Here is an 11,025-nt window from a genome sequence, read left to right as displayed (position 1 = left end):
CTGAACTGGAGGCCCCTCGACGGACTTCAGGTCCAGTGTTGGACCATTTCGATTGGATACTCCCTGCTGATGTGGATAAACTCCTCCAAGTTGGTAGACCCACCACCTGCCTCCTTGATCCATCCCGTCTTGGCTGATTAGGGAGTGTCCAGATGTCGTGCGGACCCCCCTGGTTGAAATTATCAATCTGTCCCTTGACAAGGGGCATTCCCAGGGGAACTGAAGGAAGCAGTGATGTGTCTACTCTTAAAGAAAACTTCACTAGATCTCTTAGACCTATCCAATTACCGCCCAGTTTCAAATCTTCCATATCTGGATAAGGTAATTGAGAGAGGGTTGCTGAACAGCTTGGTAGGTTTCTGGAGGAAACATCGGCTTTAGATCCATTTCATTCCGGTTTCCGTCCTGGTTTTGGGACCAAGATGGCTCTGGTTGCCCTAACAGATGATCTCCGTAGACAACTGGATCGAGGCGGGTCAGGACTGCTGATCCTTTTAGATTTGTCAGCAGCCTTTGACGTGGTCGATCATGATCTTCTGGACCACCGCCTCGCAGACGTGGGGATACAGGGCATAGCCCATAACTGGCTGTGCTCTTTTATCTCTGGTCGGGGACATAGGGTGGCACTAGGGAGGGAAATGTTGTCGCGCCATTCCTTGGTGTGTGGAGTACCGCAGGGCACAATCCTCTCCCCGATGCTTTTAAACATCTTTATGCGCCCCCTTGCCCAGATTATCTGGAGCTTTGGGCTGGGCTGTCACCAATATGCTGGTGACACTCAGCTCTATCTGCTGATGGATGGCCACACCGACTCGGCCCTGAACACACTGACCAGATGCTTGGAAGCTGTGGCTGGATGGTTTCATGGGAGCTGATTCAAACTAAATCCTTCGAAGACAGAGGTCCTATGGCTGGGTCGAGATGGCATGGGGATGAGGGACCAACTCCCTTCTCTTGTGGGGGCCCAATTAGTGCCATTGCCTTCCGTTAAGAGTTTGGGTGTAATCCTTGATGCCTCCCTTTCCATGGAGGCGCAGGTTACAGCAACAGCCAAGGCGACATTTTTCCACCTTTGCCGCATCAAGCAGTTGGTCCCTTACCTTTCCCGCCCCGCCCCGGCCACAGTGATCCATGCGACGGTCACCTCCAGGCTTGACTACTGTAATTCGCTCTACGCGGGGCTGCCCTTGAAGCTATCCCAGAAACTCCAGCAGGTGCAGAATGCTGCAGCGAGGCTCCTCACGGGGTCTCTGCCATGGGAGCATATTCACCCAGTGCTTTTCCAGCTGCACTGGCTCCCGGTGGAATACAGGGTCAGATTTAAGGTGCTTTTTTTGACCTTTAAAGCCCTTCACGGCCTAGGACCCTCATACCTATGGGACCGCCTCTCCCGGTATGCCCCACAGAGAGCCTCAAGGTCCATAAATAGCAACACCCTAGTGGTCCCGGGCCCTAAGGAAGTTAGATTAGCCTCAACCAGAGCCAGGGCCTTTTCAACACTGGCTCCGGCCTGGTGGAACGCTCTGCCTCATGAGACCAGGGCCCTGCAGGATCTGATTTCTTTCCGCAGGGCCTGTAAGACAGAGTTGTTCCGCCTGGCCTTTGGCTTGGAGCCAATTTGATTCCCTCCCTCTCTTTCTTTTTTCTTTTCCTCCCCCTCCTGCAATGATGCTACATTTTAATATTTTAATGTTTCAATATTTTAATGTTGTATTTTAATTTTGTTTTTAAGTTGTAATCATTCAACTTGTTTTTATTATTGCTTGTAAGCCGCCCTGAGCCCGACCTTGCCAGGGGAGGGCGGGGTATAAATAAAAATTATTATTATTATTATTATTATTATTATTATTATTATTAAACTTATGCTAATGGATTCAGAATCAGGGTTTTCTGCTAAATATGTTCCTTTTCTTTGGCATTTGTTTTATCCATTATTCATAAATATTTAACATACAATGCTTCTCAAACCAAATTATCATACAATTGATGAAAACTTCAGTTTAAACAAAAATGAATTTAAATTTGGTGATTACAAATACAAGAAGAAACAGCAGGTAAAACTATAGCCATTGTTTCTAACCAGTCAGCAATGATAGCACCGAAACCATTTTCCTTCAAAAGGGAAATGAAATTTTGTTTGTCAATAGTGTTGTGAGTTTTGGATGTTAGCCTCCATGATGCCTGAGACCCTTGTAATTTCTGGGGTCCTGGATCCATCAAAGGTTAAAATATAAGGGATGGATTCCATTGTCAGGTAGTTTATTTGTGAGTTAATGGCTCTAAGTACGGTTGTTAGTATAACAAAAGAAGAGCAAAGGGATGGGGCCCTTCCCTCACCTGGCTGGTAGACAAATGCCTGAGTGTGTGACAGCTGAGAGCAGGGTAAAAGCAGAAGCTGGATGTTTGAATCCAAGCCTGTGACAACAACAACAACAACAATAATATTTTTTTTATTTATACCCCGCCCTCCCCAGCCAAGACCAGGCTCAGGGAAGCTAAAAACCAATAATAAAAACAAGTTGATTAAAATACAATTTAAAAAAAGATTAAAATACAACATTAAAACATTAGGATGCAGCCTCTTCACAGGAGGAGAAAGGAAAAAGAAAGAGGGGAGGGAATCAAACTGATTCTTAGCCAAAGGCCAGATGGAACAACTCTGTCTTACAGGCCCTACGGAAAGAAATCAGATCCCACAGGGCCCTGGTCTCACGAGACAGAGCGTTCCACCAGGCTGGAGCCAGTGCTGAGAAGGCCCTGGCTCTGGTTGAGGCTAATCTAACTTCCTTAGAGCCCAGGACCTCTAGGGTGTTGCTATTTATGGACCTTAAGGTCCTCCATGGGGCATACCAGGAGAGGCAGTCCCGTAGGTATGAGGGTCCTAGGCCATGAAGGGCTTTAAAGGTCAAAACAAGCATCTTAAATCTGACCCTGTACTCCACCGGGAGCCAGTGCAGCTGGAAAAGCACTGGGTGAAAATGCTCCCATGGCAGAGACCCTGTGAGGAGCCTCGCTGCAGCATTCTGCACCTGCTGGAGTTTCTGGGACAGCTTCAAGGGCAGCCCCGCATAGAGCGAATTACAGTAGTCAAGCCTGGTACTAATTGGGCCCCCGCAAGAGAAGGGAGTTGGTCCCTCATCCCCATACCATCCCGACCCAGCCAGAAGACCTCTGTCTTTGAAGGATTTAGTTTCGATCGGCTCCCACGAAACCATCCAGCCACAGCTTCCAAACATCTGGTCAGTGTGTCCGGGATCGGGTCAGTATGGCCATCCATCAGCAGATAGAGCTGAGTGTCATCAGCATATTGGTAACAACCCAGCCCAAAGCACCGGACAATCTGGGCAAGGGGGCGCATAAAGATGTTAAAAAGCATCGGGGAGAGGATTGTGCCCTGCGGCACTGCACACACCAAGGAGTGGCGTGATGACATCTCCCTCCCTAGTGCCACCCTCTGTCCCCGACCAGAGATAAAAGAGCACAGCCATTTACAGGCTATGCCCTGTATCCCCACGTCGGCGAGGCGGTGGTCCAAAAGATCGTGATCGACCATGCCAAAGTCTGCTGACAAATAGAAGAGAATCAGCAATCCCGACCTGCCTCGGTCCAGTTGTCTGTGGAGATCATCTGTTAGGGCGACCAGAGCCGTCTCAGTCCCAAAACCAGGACGGAATCCGGACTGAAATGGATCTAAAGCCGATGTTTCCTCCAGAAACCTACCAAGCTGTTGAGCAACCGCTCTCTCAATTACCTTACCCAGATATGGAAGATTTGAAACTGGGCGGTAATTGGACAGATCTAAAGGATCTAGTGAAGTTTTCTTTAAGAGCGGACATACCATTGCTTCCTTCAGCTCCCCTGGGAATATCCAGGGGACTATGAGAAAAGCAAGACATTTTGGGTTAATAATGCTATGAGCCCAACCCTTCCAATGTACAGTAGGCTCAGGTTGTACAGACACTGCAGTCTCTGCTGTCCCTCATTCCAAGGAGACCAAAACCTGGGAAGTTTCTGGAATCCTTGGAATTTTGTGCAACTCTGAGATTGGGGTGGTGTGCAACAATATGATCTTAGAGCTCCTATGAAAGGACCCTGCTCCTTACTTAAATTCCCTAATTAATGGAACCTAGGTCCTAAATTGGGATGTGGGTGGCGCTGTGGTCTAAACCACTGAGGCTAGGGCTTGCCAATCAGAAGGTCGGCGGTTCGAATCCCCGCAACAGGGTGAGCTCCCGTTGCTCAGTCCCAGTTTCTGCCTGCCTAGCAGTTCAAAAGCACGTCAAAGTGCAAGTAGATAAATAGGTACTGCTCCTGCGGGAAGGTAAAAAAAAAAGGCATTTCTGTGCGCTGCTCTGGTTTGCCAGCAGCAGCTTAATCATTCTGGCCACATGACCTGGAAGCTGTACGCCAGCTCCCTCGGCCAATAAAGCAAGATGATCACCGCAACCCCAGAGTCGTCCGCAACTGTACTTAACGGTCAGGGGTCCCTTTACCTAGGTCCTGAATTAAAATTAGCTGCAGGGGGGGAAAGTTAACCCAAACAGGATCTCAAAAATACCATTTTTAAAGAGAAATGTACAAGTTGAGCAGCTGTTACCAGAAAGACAACAGTGCCCACCCCAAAACTTAACCCAAACAAAATCAAAATCCTTGTCCCTAATTTTTACGACTTCTTAACCAAGCAGTGCATACTGGTATCAGTGAAGATACAGCAGAGGGCACAGCACTGCTGCCTATCATGGGTGGATGCAACAGGGAAGCAGGGGGTTGGAAAAGGGTGGCCTGAGGCCCCACAGAGAGGCCTGTAAGGGCTGTATTTGGTCCCTGAGCCTCACATTTCCTGTCCGCGCTCTAACTCAAAACCTTAACAATCTACCATTCCCAGGGGATGCTATTTCCTAGTATCATTCCAGGCAGCAAAGTGTCTTCGGCTTTTGTCGCTAAACTCTGACGCTCTTCTTACTAGGCAGTGCAAAATGGTGTTTGTGAAAAGATACAGCAGAGAGCATAGCACCGCTGCCTTTCCTGGGTGGTGGATGCAACAGGGAGATAGGGTTACCATCCTGCAAGGCCACACTTGACGTCATAGTACAGAACATGAAGTTACCTGGAACTTACCCTTTTCTGATTGGCTTATGTTTTTCAGGGTCAGCTTGGCCCTATGCTTTCGCTCTTACCTGTTCTATTTTAAAGCACTGAATAATCCTTCAGGAAGACTACCAGCCTCATTTTGTAGACAACAGCATGGTGCAGATTGCCTCGCCAGATAAGGCTGTATGCATAAGCAACTGATGAAGCTGAGCTATAGTGAGCCAGACTGTTGGTCCTTCTAGCTCAGTATTGTCTACACTGACCGGCAGCAGCTCTCCAGGGTTTCAGCCAGTGCTCACCCGGTGCTGCCTGGAGATCCAGTGATTAAGCCTGGGACTGTCTACATGCAAAGCAAATTCTCTGCTACTGAGCTATGGCTCCTTGCAATTAGTTCAGGTGTGGCGGAGGATGAAAAACAGAATATGAAAAGAGAATGAATAAATAAATAACTTTTGTCCAAAATGTACAATTTGTTATTAGACTGGTAAACAAAAGGCGAGGTTGTCAAAGTCTCAATGACACACTGGTCAATAGATATAGGTCATAATATAGATTTTAACCTCTGGGGGGAGACTCTGGAAAAGTGATTTCAAGTTCACAGCATGTTAATTCTTTGAAGGAGAACTACTTGAAAACGATTTACATATGGTATTTAACTCCAAGTAGGCTTGCTAAGATGTATAAGACCGAATCAGATAAGTGCCAGAGATGCAAAGAGGTTGAGGGAATGTTTTTTCATATGTGGTGGACTTGTAAAAGGGTGAAAGAATATTGGGAAATGATCCATAATGAATTGAAAAAAATGTTTAAAAGTCATTTCTCTCCCCCAAAAACAGAGTTCTTTCTGTTGGGGATAATCCAGACTGACATTCCCAGCTGTCAAAACAGGTTATTTATGTATGCTACTACTGCGGGCCATGTTTTGTTAGCCCACAAATGGAAAACGAGCGAGGTCCCAACCAAAGAAGAACAGCAGCTCAAGTTGACATAATATGCGCAGCTTGCAGACTTAACATATAGAATAAGAGAACAAGAAGAACATACGTTTAGAGAAGATTGTGAAACATTTATTTAATATATGGGAAATAACTGTACAGCTGAAAACGCTAGCAGCATTAAGATAAATTCAACAGTGTAAATAAGTTTTGATGGATGCAATAATGGAATACTGAATAGTATAGTCTTTGTAAAATATGCAGGCATTTATGATATGTAAAATGAACCATGGAAAGAGAATAAGAGAAATCACTGGTATTTTGATGTAAAAATGAGTACTTTAAATTGTAAAACACAAAATTAAAATTGATTGATTGATTGATTAGATCTTGTACCTCTTTCCAAAACAGAAGATAGTCTTGTGTCACTTTAAAAGACAAGCACATTTTTATGCCAGAAATATTTGTGCCATAATTCAGGTCTTTAAGGAGCTGCAAGACTTTTGTTTTTGCTGCTTAAGACTATCGTGCTTAGCTCCTGGGAACTGAAACTAGATTGAAACATCTCAAATATTGGCAAAGAACAATTGTTAAGTGTTGAGTGTGTGAGGTGCAGTGGTTGGAAGAGTGTTGGACTAGAACTGGGGAGTCCAAGATTCTAATTTCTACTCGGCCACATAACTCACTGGATGACCTTGGGAGAGTCGCCATGACAACCTAACCTGCCTCACAGGTTTCTTATGAGGATGAAATTGGGAAATTATGCCACTTTGTGGGAAAGGGGTAATATATACGTATATATAAATATTACACCCTATTATGGTTAACATTTGTCACAATCTTGCAGACTGCAGTTCTATGCTCCCAGAGCTAGGGATAAGCCCAGTGAAACACAACAGAACTAACATATTCGCTGAGGGAGTAAGGTGTGTGAGACGGAGAGGAGGTATGATAGCCATCTTCAAATATCTGAAGGGCTGTCCCATGGAAGATGGAGCAAGCTTGTTTCCTCCTGCTCTGGAGGGTAGGACCCAAACCAGTGGATTTAAATGACAACATCATTTCCCACATGCCTTCAGTTGATGGGCTTCATGGGCCCTAGGAAATACAAACCAGATTTTGCAAGCATGAGCTCCTTCTGTGACTGTGCTATCATATAAAAACCAGTGTGTGCTTAGTTTGTGGCCCACTTCTTAAGCCTTTGGACACACCCAAACTAATTATCGTATTTTTCGCTCCATAAGAAACACTTTTTTCCTCTTAAAAGGTAAGGGAAAATGTCTGTGCGTCTTATGGAGCGAACGTGTGTCCCTGGAGCCAAATTGCCGGAGTGCGGCACGCTCCTGAGCTGCTCTTTGGGGGGGGGGGAGCCGCACTGCTTTGCCGGCAGCCTCCGCTTCCCCTGCAACCCTGGGAAGGTTTGGGAGCAGCGGGCAGGCTGTGCACAGACGCCCCGCGCTCCTCTTGCTGTGCTGGGTTCAGCAGAGCAGCGCAAAGCCTCTTCAGCGAAGTGGGAGCGTTCCCACTTCGCTGAAGAGGCTTTGCGCTGCTCTGCTGAACCCAGCACAGCAAGAGGGAGAGCTGCGCGGCGCCTCTTGTTGTGATGCCTTAGCCTGATCCTCCCTCCTCCTTCCTCTTCAACAACATTTGATTCAGATTTTTTTTTCTTGTTTTCCTCCTCTAAAAACTAGGTGCGTCTTATGGACGGGTGCATCTTATAGAGCAAAAATATGGTATTTGGATCTCATACTGAGCTCTTTCTCCCACCTCAAGAAAACCAGGGCTTTTTTCCCCCAGCCAGAACTCACCAGAACTCAGTTCTGGCACCTCTCAGGTGGGCACCATGCCATTATAAAAGAAAAAGGGAAGCATTTGTGGTGAGTTCCAGCATCTCTTTTTCTAGAAAAATAGAAAAAATAGAACTGTGAATAACTATCACAATATCTTGTAACAGGATTGTAATTATGTTCACAATGCATCCTTACATTAGTTTACATTATGGCATTTATTTAACATAAGGAAATTAAAACATGGGAAACAATTCTGGTGACTTTTGGCCAAAAATGTTGATTTAGCAATAATCAATCTCTAAGCTACAACAGAACTGGCCATCTTAATACTGGAAGACACATCCATGTAATAGACTGATCTAGCACAAGTCAGTTCATATACCTAACTTCTGAGCGTTTCAAATTACATACAGTATTAACTATTCCTCACTGCTTACCCCAGTGACCATGTGTATTTTGGGTTAAAACCAGGTTGGTTTTCTTAGCTGTCTGGGGACTTGCTTGTGTGCTTTACCATGTCCTTGATACAGTGTGCAGTCTGAAGGGGAGGAGTTGCTGCTCAGAGCAGGTGAGGCTGAAGGGAGGAGTGAGTCACTGACCTTCGAGGGAGTGGATATATCAGCCACCACACAGCTGCTCTCAGTCTCCGGGAGCTCACAACCAGGAGAGTTTGCCAGGGCATTTAGCTGAAGTGCTCGAGAGCGGACCCCAGAGAACTGCACCACAGTGTACATGGCAGCAAAAAACATGGAAGTTAATGGAGGTGCTGCCGTAACTTGCGGCACCTGTCTTATGTTTGTTATTCTGCCTGAGAAGTTACAGCGCTACACATGCAGCAGGTGTAAGCTAGTTACCTTGCTGGAAGACAAGATACAACTGCTTGAAACACAGATATCGCAAGTCATCGAGAAAGATAAAAAAGCGCTGCAGACTACTGTGGAAGAGCAGCAAAGTGAGGGTACCCCTATGGAGGTAGACGAGCACCAAATGCAGAAGGCAAACCCTGGGGATGTGATGCTCAGTAGCGGAGCTGTTGGGAACCAGGCTGCTGCCCAGGTCATTTCCATGGAGGTGGATCCTGTGCCACAGCAACAAAGTCAGCCGTTGCAGAACTCGGTGGTTGGACAAGGTTCAGCGAACAGAAGGATTCATGCCACTTCCCGGAAGATGAACCATTGCTTTTTTGCAGCCATGACTCGCCATAAGACGCTTCCAAGATAATAAGAGCACAAGGGAGGCATTGGTGGTAAGTTCTGGCACTTCTTTTTCTAGAAAAATAACACTGGGAGAAAGAGACGTATGGTGGTTTTAGGTGACTGTGTGGTGAGGGGGGGGGGGCAGAGGGAGCTGTGTGTATATGTGACAAAATGTCCTGAAAGGTGTGCTGTTTTCTAGGTGCAAGGATTCAAGAAGTGACAAAGAAGTTGTCAAGTCTTATCAAGCCCACCGACCACAACCCCTTCTTTCTGATCCACGTGTATAGAAATGATACTGCCAAACAATGTACAGCACTGATACTGCCAGACATTGATACAACCTACAATGTACAGCATGGGACTATGTGACTCTAGGTATGAAACTGAAGGGCTTGAGGTAGGGGTGGAAGAGGAAAATATTGGAAGTACACAACTGGCTGCACAGGTGGTGTTGTCAGGAAAGGTTTGGCTTCTTGGACCATGTTCTATACTTCCAGGGAGGAGGACGTCCGGCAAGAGATGGACTGCACCTCGCAGTGGCTGGGAAGAATATGTTTGCAAACCTTATCAGAATAACTTTAAACTGAGTCCTGAAGAGGAGAGAGACAATATTTCAGAGTGTGGGAGTGGGGGCAGGACACAAAATACTGGGCATAATAACTTCATCGATATATATATATATATATAAATAAATTTAAAATGTCCAGTAGCACCTTAGAAACCAACTAAGTTTGTTCTTGGTATAAGCTTTCATGTGCATGCACACAAATGCTTATACCAAAAACAAACTTAGTTGGTCCCTAAGGTGCTACTGGACAATTTTTATATATATTTTGACTGTGTCAGACCAACACGGCTACCTAACTGAATCTAACTTCATTGATGTACAAGAAACTGGGGTGGTGCTTTCAGAACCTGTTAGCAGGCAGGGGGAAAGGAAGCAAAATTCTAAGTGTTGCCTCTAAACTGTAACACTTCTGTTTCAAGCAGTGCAAACTGATGTCAGAGAAGGCACTGAAGGCACAACATTGCTACCTTTCATGACTGGCTGCAACAGGGAGGTAGGGCTGCCATCATGCCTGGCCACACCTGACATCAGTGTGCAGAAGATTGGGTTACCTGACTCTTACTTTGGGCATATAGGTGTATCTTGTTTATTTATTATTTATTATTATTTATTGTTGTTCTGTAATGGTTCTCAGACTAAATCATAATATGGAGAGCAGACCAACAGAGGTTACAGGTGATCTATAACAAGAAATGATCAGGCAGGGTTTATAAAAACTAGGCAAGCATCAGAAAATATTGGTCTAACAGATTTAAATAAAAATAAAGACCAGTTTGTGACCTTATCATTAGATGCTGAAAAAGCTTTTGATAAAATCCATAAACATTATATGCAGGATACATTAAACAGATCCAGGTTCTATTTGGAATTTATTAAATGGGTCAAGATGCTATATGGTGCACCTATGTCGAGAGTTAAAACAACAATTGTTAGATGAGAATGATGAATTCTACAGGTACTGGTATGTTATATTAAAAGAAAAATACCAATTGGCCCAGATTCAGCCCAATGGCAATACTTGCAGTTGCAACATACTGTATGTTACTATATTTTGTTCGCATCAGCAACTTTTACAGCAACTATGATGTCTCAGATATTAGAACAATGGACTAAATCCACTGAGGTGAAAAAGCCAGTGGTTGCTTTTTTTACTGGTTTCAATTAGTCAATTTGATGTACAACTTCTGAGAAACAAATGGCATAATGAACTGATGCAGTGGGACACTGTTTTAACTTTGGTAGCTAGCATGTCATTAGATTATAAACAGTGTCTTATACAACAAAAAGTAATGTTTAGAATTTATTGGACTCTACATTTATACAGAAATGGACTTTCTACGACTTCGTTGCTGGTGATGTGATAAGGAAAATGCTTCTTTGAAACGTTTGTTTAGGCAATGTCATACGCTTTAAAAATTTTGGAGGGAAGAATTAAGATGTATAAA

The sequence above is a fragment of the Podarcis bocagei genome, assembly GCF_964188305.1.
Source record: "Podarcis bocagei genome assembly, chromosome: Z".
Lineage (NCBI taxonomy): Eukaryota > Metazoa > Chordata > Lepidosauria > Squamata > Lacertidae > Podarcis > Podarcis bocagei.
This window is presented reverse-complemented; position numbering follows the sequence as displayed.